Below are 12929 nucleotides of genomic sequence, written 5' to 3' on the forward strand. Positions count from 1 at the left end.
TCATTGTGCAGTTTTCTCCATGCCCCATCATCTTCTCTCCTAGGCCCAAATATCCTCCTAAACACCCGATTCTCAAACACCTGCAATCTGTGTTTCTCCCTCTGAGTGAGAGACCATGTTTCGCACCCATACCACACAACAGGAAAGATTATTGTTTTGTATATTTTAATCTTCAGGTTCTTAGAAATCAGACGGGAAGACAAAATATTTTGAACTGAGATGTAGCGAGCATTTCCGGAATTTAGTCTCCTCCTAACTTCGTCGTGAGCATCATTTTGAATCGTTTTTGTTGTTCCCAAGTATTTGAACTTTGTCACACTTTCAAAGGATTTATGAGCCACCTTAATGTCTGTCGGGTACATCATCGTGTTCACAAAAGCCCGCCACCGGGGTCTATCCTGAGTCAGTTGCATTCAGTTCACTCCATTGAGACCCATCTTCGTAAGATTCGTCTTAATGTTATCTTCCCACCTACGCCGAGGTGTTCCCTTCAGGCCTTGTAAACTTTCAACTCGCCCTCACAACATCGGGTGAGGAGTTCGTCAAGCATTTTTCTCTCTTATCTGTCCCACTCCCGTTTTGGGTCCAGACATCTTCCTCGACACTCTGTTCTCAGAGGCCCTCAGTCTATGTTCCTCCCTCAAAGAGAGAGACCACGTTTTGCACCCATAAATACTTTGCACTCAATAATAGCAAGCATTCCCCAGATTTAATCTGCTGATGTAGGGAGATTCTTCAATATTTATTCTTCTAAATCCGGAATACAATTTCTTTCAGTTCCCTAAAACGCTTTAATAATGTCGATGTATCAAGAGATGAAAAGCGTTAGAATTATTGTTCAGAATACAAACCCCACTTCTTAGCATCCACGTATTTTTATTAAGATTCTGGGCCACGAAACACGTTTAATTCATTTAAAATTGTAAAAAGTTAATTGCCTACTGGAATATTCTTTTATTATAAATGTTGCCGTTAACAAACAGAAGTCAATCTAATGTTACTTGAAATTGTGTTAAAAAAGTTTAATTCTCTTACACGAGTTCACAAATGCAGACGAAAACATTAAATGTGATGAACAACAATATTTATAATTAGGAATCCCTTACCTCAAACTTTGTTCAATTGTAGGAGAACACGACGTCCACGGGCAAAGATCAGTTTAATCAAAATTAAAATGGAGAGAGTGGAGGGCGGTTTCACAGATTTCTTAATAATTCTTATATAAGATAAGAACTTGTGATATTCTATATTAGTAAGAATTACCACAAACAACATATACCCTCCACCTAACATTTACCTGGGCAATACTCATTACAGCTGAATCTAAACGGTGACAAGCCGCTGCATCCAGTCTGTACAAAAAGTCATTATTTCACGGTCACCAACTCTGAAATGACAAATGTTCGTGTAAAAGACAGATCAATGAAAATGTCACCTTATATTTTAAACTGCGACAGTAGCTCAGTCTCTTGTGTGGAAGGAAACGATCTTGGATGAAGATAAGTGCAAAATTCCTCTGACAGCATAGCCGAGTTTCCAGGAAATTCCAAAGTGCAATGGCCGTGACATTCCACATGAAACCAGATTCATTCAGAATGGAGTTGCCTCTTTCCACATCCTACCTCATTAGGAACCCTGCATATTCCAAACTGCATTACAACACTGATATTTAAACACCGCAACCTATCTGCTGTCACACCACAGCGACCAGAATGGCATATCCAGATCACATCAGGTGTTCCGAGTAAAGGTGACGATTCTGAAAAAAAAAGTAAGACAAGTTTACTGCAATTACTGTCATCATCATTATTGCCATCTTCTTCTTCCAAACATCTAATCTGCCATATGCAACTTCCGTGCTCATTCTTTTCCTTTCTGACTGCCTCACTAGAATCCTAACAAACTGGTAATATTACCAACTACAAAACATCAGTGCCTTCCTGGACAAACACGTAGAAGCTAGTTTTAACACTTTTCTTAGTATTCAAATTGAGCCGAGTTGTTTTGTAACGATTACGAGGAAGAACAAGACCTCAAAACAATGTAGAAATACACGAATTCTGTCGGACAATGTACAAACGTTCTAGGAGCAAGTTGTCAAATGTCACTTTCATAAATTACAAAGGGACCCTTTTCCCCCGCCCAGTAATGTATCCAACGCAACGAATTATGGTCGTATCACGTAGGAAGATGGTGGGGACAAACGAAGTCAAATCAGACGACAAAACGATGAAGTAAAGCAAACGCGAAAAGCCGTTCAATATGACCTTCGTGACTGTGTGTTCGTAAATAATTTGTTTCGGCTACGGTAAACAAATGATCATTTCCTTGTTAACCAAAGCAACGCGCCATTCATTACGCTAAACTACGTTCAATTTTTCTGCTACCCTTTTTAAAACAATCCGCAAACCTACGCCCACATCTTGGTTCAGATTTTTATTCAAAGTCTTGGTTACTCGTATGGTCACATTTCCAGCAATTACAGAAGCAGCAGTTTGCCAGAAGACAACTGCCTGCCTTCTCTCCCTCGCTCCACACCCAATTCACATAACATGATGGAAGGATGACTGTAAGTGCCAAAGAAACTGGCAGGGTGCTGGGGCCACCAACCCGGTCGCAAATACTTAGACATTCTGTACTGTGGACGTGGGGATTCCCCACTAAGTAAAGGAGAGCCACCAAAAATTTCTTACTTTGAGGAAACATCTCTCCATGACACCAGCAGCAGCACTCTCAATGTAACAACTTTAACAAGTAGAAACACAACAAAATAAAGAAAGCAATTCTACAAAACAATATTTTGTATCTGACATTACGTCAATAAACAGTTTTACGAGATGAGTTTTAGTGCACGCTGATTACTGAATTGACAGCATGTCTACACGAGAATTTCTGATTGTGGTCACAATGTTTATTAATATCTCGGGACCCCTTCAACATCGTGATCGTATGTTGATTGACTACCCAATAACAAGATCAATAAAACGTGCAACAAACAAAGCTACGTTCTACCTCCAAGAATCATACGCAAAGGAATCTTCACTCACAGACAGCTCAAACACTCTAATATTTTAACAAAAATCCTGCAAAAGAGCTGTACCACTTAAAGTCCTCTCCCTTCCATTTCAGCGCGGATTCTTACAGTAGTAGTTCTAGAAATGAAAGGAGGGGAGACACGGGTTTCGTATTGTATGCATTTCCTTCCTGATTTCTGCCCTCTAAAAAAAATAACTGAGGGTTTTAGTGGGTGCGATATGGGAGCCCAAGATGAGAGGAAGGAGGGGTTATGTAAAAATATATTTATGAGGGAGCAGCCAAAGTGGTCAACGAACACCAAACAGACATCATATATCATTTCATTTCCAGGTCAACAATCTTTAACCAAACTAAATGGTCAATAACTTCGGCCTGTCTCTCTCTCACACACACAAAAACACAATCTCTACATTCTTCCTATAAACAATCTGACTGACAACACTAACAAATTAGTCTTTCGTAAGCCAAGAACTCTTCACAACCATTTTACAGACATAAAATAACAATCCTGACAACACCAGCACTGGTACATTGTGACCCACATAAGTGGCACTGCCTTTCTATACTTGGTTCCAACCAACCAAACCACTCCTCAATCCTAATGCAAATCCCCTTACCCCACCCGCAACCACGGAATATACCAGAAGTAATACTGAGCCTCATCACATGTCCATGAGACTGACACCTGACAACTCTCAACTTATGGTTAAGTCTCAAATAAATGGAACCTCTGACAGTCATCTCCATTTTTGCAAGCAAATCCAAATTCATAACGAACACCACACCACAAACTTACGAGTTTTGTAACCGATCCCCTTGCTCAACACAGCAAACTCTCAAAATTAACCAAAAGCACAGAAAATATCCCGGCAGCTCCGCTCACTGTGCACAAAACTAAATTACTTACACTGGCAAATGCTCACTTATTAATTAGTAAACAGACCACATTAAAGGCTCCTCAGCACTGCACACATCTCACGTGTAACAAAACCTTATCACAAATAGTCACCACCCTCGTCTAAAAAGGATAAATAAACCTCACATTCTGATATCCTATGAACAATATCATGAATGCCTCTAGCGTACCACAGATACTGCAATAATGCCAATCCCTCACCACATTTACGTCTTTCAACATATCAACTCTCACACTTACAGTCACAACATCTAAAGTACCTAATAAAATTGGACAGACTCATCTCTCTCACACAACAACCACATCAAATACATTCTAATGCTCATGTACTCACACAACGAATGCCTGGTTCAGACCGATATCAGTCTCTTGCGGATTCGAGGTTCCTTCTTTGTCCCAGCAGGTTTAATCTTCTGACATCAAGTCGGTCTGCCAACTGTTGCCGCACGTACTTCAACGCTTCTCTGGCTGGCAGTACGCGGGTCACGTGGTGCTCAGTAGAATCTGAAGGATCATTCTGTTTCTCGTAATCTGCTACTCCTAGAAAGAGAAAATACATTCACATTCAAGAAATCAAGGCATCACACTCTTCTAAGAACACACAGTTTAACTTCACCAAGCAGTTAACACTCCCACCTTAGCCAATGAACAAGCACCTTCCATTTTCAGAAGACAAATTCTGTCAAGTTCATTACAAACCCATTCACAAGTTAACTTTAAATACGGGTCACGACCAGCGACCTGACAAATTCTGAACTCCCTCGCTCACAGATTCATACTGGAGCCTTTCTTTCCTCCCCCCCAACAAATTTAAAACATTCGCCAAGTGGGCCATTATTCCACACGTCATAATACTGCAACTACAAACTCTACAACTCACACACGTCACGTCAGACCCACGCAACTTCCGTTGCCACTGATTCAGTGGATATTTAACAAACAGTTCGCTTGCCGTCGGTTTGGAGCCGAGGATGTTGATCGCTGTCTCCAAGAAAAGAACAAGTGCCAGGTGTCCCGGCTTACAGGGCTCCCTCTCCTCGTGCCCCATTATGACAGCGAGGGAGTCTGTAAACACCAGTCGGTCCATGCCCTTCAGGTTCGCCTGTTTTGATGTCATGGAGAAAGGACGTAAATGAAAGATTAAGAAATGGCAAGCCACTACAACACAGCCAACATCTGTAGCACTTCTACTACTAAGGTGAATTCAACCGACAAGGGGCAAGAGGTAGCCGTATCAATTAGATTTATTTTCCATATCACCATCAGTAATGCCACTTTATAATGCCTTCTGGAAGCAAAGGTGGAAACTTCACCATCAGTAATATAAATTGTTTCAATGTTGAACAATCTAAATTTATAAAACTGAACTCACCAGCTTCCTGTGATATCGCCACCATTGTGCAGTGACACACAAGGAACACCGTCGTAACTCTTTCATGGCTGCAGCAACAAACACTCCTACCAACTTACACAACAGGCCTTACTGGCTGTTCCAGATATGAAGCAGACGCTTTCAACAAGTTCACGTACTAAATGTGGTTTTAAGAGAGATTTCAGGTTCTCACAGTGGTCTTTGGGTTCTAACACCACTTGGACTTACAGAAAATCAACACCGATTATGGTTTTCAAACATTTAATGGTTCGCTATATCAGCTGAAGTTATCCTTGTGACTAAGCGCAATGCCATGAGGCAGTGGGAGCATGGAGGTAAACTCCATGCATTCTCAATTATAGAACTATGTGGAGGTCAGCCTCAAAATGTGGTTCCTTAAACTGCAAAGAAAAATCACGTTCTTCATTGTTTCTTTGTAGTCTCAATAGAAGAAATAGACAAGTTCTTCATTTCATTAAAACCATTTGCTACTTTTCAGGACAAAAGGTCTTCTCATTTCAATAATGGCATTATAATTCAGAGAAGAAGTTTATTAAACAATTTACTCAAATGGATGAACTTACCTGTGACTGCCATCTGGTAAGTGGCTCTGGCTTGCTTGTCCTGCAATCTGTACGGAATCCCATGGACTGCGGAGATCTCCACATGTAGATCATCAATCACAATGAGTACAGATAATTACACTCACATCCTAATGTTCAATGGTCACAGCAGTGGCCAATGCAGTAGCTGCTTCCTAAATCAGCAACTGATGTATGAGGGACAGAGTAAATGGGAAATCTGGGTTTATGATATGACAAAGAAATACATTACTTGTAGAAGCCTCCTGGTACTGGCAGGATACTAAACCCAAACTAATTGTGATACAGCCTCTAACAGGCTCACTGTACCAGTAAATAATGAGCTACTGAATTTCCACATGCAAGTCACAAAAACTGAGGCTGCCACTACGTGTCTGTGGGTCATCCCAACCGCATCGCCTGATGAATTGTGTCCATCATGCACAATGGTCATGTCAGCTACCGGAGCAAAGTCTTGCTACCTCCGTAGTAATGATGGACTCGAAACTGCATAACGGCTGAAGTATCCCATATGCTTGCATTCACGCCTACCTGAAACAAAACCATGTACAGAAATAAACATCCGCATTGAGAGACCAGTATTAATTCTTACTACAAAGGCACTCTACACCACATTAATAACCTACTGGCAACTAATCCGGCCTTTCGTGCAACCAAAATATTTCCCACTTTACGTACTTCACACAGGAGAAAGATGACAAACATCAGTTCAAATAAACTTGCAAGCATTGGAAATATAAGAGAGTAAAGCTGCACTCGACTGGGCATGCATCCTACCATCACGCCGTCCGAAGTAAACAATAACAGCAGAGGAGCAGCGCCATTTTCTCGCACGCAGGGACGGCAACGTCTGAAAAACAGCGAACACATCCCGCCACCGGCGGAGCATGAGAGATATTCAATGATCAATATATGCGCACCCTGACGAACTGTCCTGTCATCTACCGACAATACACCTGAGGTACATGCCCCTCCGCGAACACTACACGGCACTGCCGAACCAAATGCTGCCTGAAATACCACTCCACAGTTTGTAAACTTATAAGCACCTGAAACGTAATTAAAGCCCTTCTGCCTTCTTGTCCACATGAAGTATTGTGGTTGTTATCAGGAATACAAAATATATTTGTGATTACATAAACTTTACATCAGGTACCCATCATATATGAGTTTGTTGTAAATGTAAACTGTGCTGTAGTTCACTGAAACATAATATAAAATATTCTCTTTAGCACCACTTTAAAGAAACAATATTATGCCTCCTTTTTTTGGGAACCAGGAATCTGACCATCTCCTCACTGCGGTAAATTTTGCCTGACTGTTCCTCCCTCCAAGCAGCTGAGTAACCACGATCCTAACTTTGCGGTCTTATCGCGTTCCCTCAGTACTAATCTACACTTACCCACATGCTCCTGCCATCCTAAAGTGAACTGCGTTAATTTGTATTTTGGCTGCAATGTACCAGAGTAATAAGCATTTGTATAATCCATTTTCATCAAAATATTCTTTGCATTACGGCAAACCTGACACTATTTTAAATGAAGTTATTATAGAATCCCTTGACATTTTAGATTTCTTTACAGACAGTTACAGTGGTTATATGTGATTCCTCACGTAGCAAACGGAAAACGATTCACCACTGGGGGAGCCATCACACTTCTTACTAATGTACTGGTGAAATTGTTAAATGCAACTAAGAATATAAGGACATAATGCAGAGAGCTTATAACATTTCAATCTCTATCCATCTCCTACCCTTATTCAAAAGACTGAAACCTCTATCATTTCACACACACGAAAGTTTAACGTTACGTTAGAACAGTCCGGGAACTGAAACCAATAAGTGAAGAGAACGCTGTGGCAACGCAAAGACAGTCACCATTTCAACATATTTCACTAGGAGACAGGAACAAAATTCGAATGTCTAAGATACCAAAGACCACGAACAAAAGTGCTTTCAAGTATTTAGGCTGGAAGAGGGTTAAGAATTTTGATTAAACTTTATTTATTAATTTGTGGTTTATATAAAGTCAGTGTCAGAAGCTCATACAATGTAGCATAGATGACAATATTTGCTTTTAGGTTCATGAACATGCTCTTTCTTGCATGGAAATTTTAGAATGCCGTCTTCTGACAAATTATCAACAAACTGTGAAAGTGTGGAAGAATGGAGTCATGTTTTCATATTTGTTATCTTTAATTTCTAATACATTAATCTGTTACCAGAATAATGGTTAATTGCAAATGTTGGTAAACAAACTGCTAAGGAAAATATTGTTGAATGAAAATTTCAGTCTACAATTATTACACGTATAGCACAAAATTTCTCAGGTTATGTGCATCTCATGTTACTTGTAGGATAATAAAAGGAAGGAAGGTGGCATTTCAATAATATTGATGCACAAGGCATGCACGTACTGTGTTTGAAAGAATATTTATTGTAACTGGCCACTTCATTGACGTGGGGGGGGGGGGTGTGGCATGGAAACATTACGATGGATTTTAGGGAAATATGTTTTGAACCTCTGAGATGATTGGAAATGGCTGACCACGGATTCCCATGTGCAGGTGTTGTTATTACTCTTGATTAATCTCCCAACTGTAGGCTGCTACTTATAGTGGCAACGATATCAAATATTTTCCAAGTGGGCACAATGTATATTTTGTACTCCTTGGCCTTTGATTTAAGAATGATCACAATTTCCTGCATTGGAGAACATGACCACATTATGCTACTGAAAATTTTATCAATGGATAGTACCACACCAATGACCATGAAGTTGTAAACCCAACATCCCCGAATTAGAAAATGAAGAAACACAGTAAATATTATTGAAGAGGCAGCACTACATACATAGGAAGATAATATTAAAATCGTCTTCTAACTAGTTCGAACTCAGCAAGTACATGAATTATTGCTCCTGTCAGTATGACATCTGAGTTCTGAAAAATTACCTCACAATTACACTTCACATTCTGACAGAAGACTCTACACAAAGAGGCGAAATAACACGTGACGTTTACAGAAATTTGTTAAAAAGAGTTACAAAAGACAGGATACTACTCTACCTGTACAAAGGAAAGCACATCACAGAAAGGCGTGGGATACGAACCCACGGTCCCTGCGACCAAGAGGCTACAAGGACCGCGCGGCCACTTTGACGCAATGTACGATGTGACATTTCAGGTACTAAGGTTTTTTTCGTAATTTTGGTGGCATTTTTCCTCTGGACACGGCGATATTTTGCGAATGATTTATGTACTTTTCACAAAATACACACCGCAATGTAGAACTTACGTTGCCACTTATCAACTTCTCGTTACCTTGAACTTGAGGTCGCCGACAGGACGTTTGGCGTACGGAATTCCAAAGAAACGCCACTTAATATTTCTTGTTTCGGATAGATGCTAAAACATTTGCCTTCAGCAAACCTTGTTGCACTCTGACCATTTGTTTACTTGAGGTCTGCCATCTTCAGAGGCGAGGCTGCCAACGCGCAGATCCGACGGCCCACCATGTCTCCACGTCTGTGCGCTGGACTCCAGAGATCCAGATCCATTTTAAGTTACTGCATTATTTATTAGTAGCATAAATGGAAAGAAATCAATACTTTCGAATGGCATCGAGGACTAATCCAAAGTCAGCCAGTACTGATTCTGTCTTGAACAGTCGGCTGGTCCCATTTGAATAGTCGCCATTAAACTACGGTTGGAACTATTTGATTTCAGTCGGTAGGTATCAACGTAACTTATGTGTTCTAGAAATAGAGTTCTATGGGACCATCAACAAGATTAATTACCACCGTTCAATCACGTATTAACGCGTGCTACCTATAATGAATCTCAATGTAAGGAAGTCTTCTCGGTGACGTGAGAGAATAGAAACAAGTGAAACAACAATCCAACATAACACGCAAGAATATGTGCGGTTCGCCACATTGAGACATACGACTTCAGTGAGAAGATATTTCCATGCCATGTGTGCTCAGTAAAGACGTTTGTACGAGTTAGTAACACGTAAATCATATACAGACATCGCGTATCTGCAGAAGCTGGACCTATGTAATTTGAGAAAATTTATTCTATATAAAGATGACTGAGGTCACTGTAGTAATTACATGTAGTGTAATATAAAATTAAATAAATATTTTAATAAATTATTCTTCTTGTGACAACATATATACTTCCACAATGAAATATTCAATAACATCATATTTAAGTGATAAGTGATTGGTGTACATGCAATTACTGAAAGTATGTGTCCAATAAAATATCTTTGAAAAAAAATTAAATCAGGTATGAAAGTGAAGCCCAGAATATAATATACTTTTTAAAGTGACGGAATCGAATTTTTAAGTGTTTAATAATATACAATTAACCATAACGAGCTCAAGGTGCCCTCACATGCGCAAGTCATACGACTGCACTGCGCAACAACGTCTGCGCAGGTGCCCCACTAACCTAATCTAACCTAACCTAACCTAACCCAAGCCAACCAAAACGGGGTAATCTGCATCAGTGTAAAATGGTTTCCTGCGCACGAATTTTGGAAAAAGCGAATGGATGCTCAGAAATTATTGACATTTTGTATGGACGTCATGCCACAGGTAAGTTAATGATATTCATACTCTATTATGTCTTAATCGCTTTTTAGAAATTCGTACGAAGGCATCAAAGTCGTGAGGTGGAGGATGCGCAAAGTCGGCCACGACCACTTATCAATAACGATATTAAGCGCTCACACAATCCCCATATAACACAATTAGTGCTTATATGCGTGTAATATGTCATAACACGTCTAAAATTACATAATGTTTCTACAAGAAATATTTCTTCCAAAATTGATGCAGTGTAGATGTTGACGCAAATACATAGCAGATTCATGCGTAACGATGACCCAATCTAACTCACTATAAATAAGTATCATGTAACTAAAGAATCAAAATAAACATACGTGAATGATATTACGTCATTTATTAATATAAATCGCCTCACAAAAAAACTGAATATAAATTTCTGGTACATCAATTGCAATGTTTGGTGGGCGCGGAATTCGTGGCGCACGTCAAACTTGTGGTAACATATTAGTTTCCTATGTCAAACTTCTACAAAATATATCGAAAATATTGCCTCACATATACTCGAGGACACGACGTTCAAACACAAGGACGCAGTCTATCGGAAAAATACGGAACCAAAGATAAGACGATCTGTGACGAACTCAATGGAAAGAAATCAATACTTTCGAATTGCATCGACGACCAATCAGAAGCCAGTCAGTACTGATTCTGTCTTGGAACAGTCGGCTGGTCCCATTGGAATAGTCGCCATTAAACTACGGTTGGAACTATTTGATACCGGTCGGTCAGTATCAACGTAACTTTGTGTTCTAGGAATAGAGTTCTTCGGGACTATTAACAAGATTAATTACCACCGTTCAATCAAGTATTAACGGGTGCTACCTGCACTGAATCTCAGTGTAAGGATGTCTTCTCGGTGACGTGTGAGAATAGAAACAATTGAAACAACAATCCAACATAACACGCAAGAATATGTGCGGTTCGCCACATTGAGACATACGACTTCAGTGAATGGACATTTCCATGCCATGTGTGCTCAGTAAAGACGTTTGTAAGAGTTAGTAACACGGAAATCATATACAGACATCGCGTATCTGCAGAAGCTTGACCTATGTAATTTGAGAACATTTATTCTTTATAACGATGACTGGGGTCACTGTAGTAATTACATGTAGTGTAATATAAAATTAAAAAATATTTTAATAAATTATTCTTCGTGTGACAACATGTATACTTCCACAATGAAATATTCAATAACATCATATTTAAGTGATAAGTGATTGGTGTACTTGTAATTACTGAAAGTATGTGTCCAATAAAATATCTTTGTAAAAAAATTAAATCAGGTATGAAAGTGAAGCCCAGAATATAATATACTTTTTAAAGTGACCGAATCGAATTTTTGAGTGTTTAATAATATACAATAAACCATAACGAGCTCAAGGTGCCCTCACCTGCGCAAGTCATACGACTGCACTGCGCAACAACGTCTGCGCAGGTGCCCCACTAACCTAACCTAACCTAACCTAACCTAACCTAACCCAAACCAACCAAAACGGAGTAATCTGCATCAGTGCAAAATGGTTTCCTGCGCACGAATTTTGGAAAAATCGAATGGATGCTCAGAAATTATTGACATTTTGTATGGACGTCATGCCACAGGTAAGTTAATGATATTCATACTCTATTATGTCTTATAGCTTTTTAGAAATTCGCACGAAGGCATCAAAGTCGTGAGGTGGAGGATGAGCAAAGTCGGCCACGACCACTTATCAATAACGATATTATGCGCTCACACAATCCCCATATAACACAATTAGTGCTTATATGCGTGTAATACATCTTAACACGTCTAAAATTACATAATGTTTCCACAAGAAATATTTCTTCCAAAATTGATGCAGTGTAGATGTTGACGCAAATACGTAGCAGATTCATGCTTAACGATGACCCAATCTAACTCACTATAAATAAGTATCATGTAACGAAAGAATCGGAATAAACATTCGTGAATGATAGTACGTAATTTATTAATATAAATCGCTCACAAAGAAACTGAATATAAATTTCTGGTACATCAATTGCAATGTTTGGTTTGCGCGGAATTCGTGGCGCACGTCAAACTTGTGGTAACATATTGGTTTCCTATGTCAAACTTCTACAAAATATATCGAAAATATTGCCTCACATATACTCGATTACACGACGTTCAAACACAAGGACGCAGTCTATCGGAAAAATACGGAACCAAAGATAAGACGTGCCATCTGTGACGAACTCAATGGAAAGAAATCAATACTTTCGAATTGCATCGACGACCAATCAGAAGCCAGTCAGTACTGATTCTGTCTTGGAAGAGTCGGCTGGTCCCATTGGAATAATCGCCATTAAACTACGGTTGGGATTATTTGATACCGGTCGGT

At 39.6% G+C, this 12929-nt stretch overlaps 1 protein-coding gene across 1 annotated transcript in view; it reads right to left on the reverse strand.

The window, feature by feature from the left end:
* Window positions 1-997: 997 nt before the first annotated feature.
* Window positions 998-12929, reverse strand: part of LOC147871107 (transformation/transcription domain-associated protein-like) — a 178249-nt gene continuing 166317 nt past the window's right edge. The window contains exons 12-14 of the mRNA XM_087341186.1: window positions 5909-6457; window positions 4589-5725; window positions 998-4492 (exon numbers count right to left, since the gene is read on the reverse strand). The gene's annotated coding sequence lies outside the window, so the exon portion shown is untranslated. The remainder of the gene's footprint in view (window positions 4493-4588; window positions 5726-5908; window positions 6458-12929) is intronic.

This window comes from Zootermopsis nevadensis, unplaced genomic scaffold, assembly GCF_977971745.1.
Source record: "Zootermopsis nevadensis isolate Lab colony 2312 unplaced genomic scaffold, Znev_1.0 Znev_ptg000064l, whole genome shotgun sequence".
Taxonomy (NCBI): domain Eukaryota; kingdom Metazoa; phylum Arthropoda; class Insecta; order Blattodea; family Termopsidae; genus Zootermopsis; species Zootermopsis nevadensis.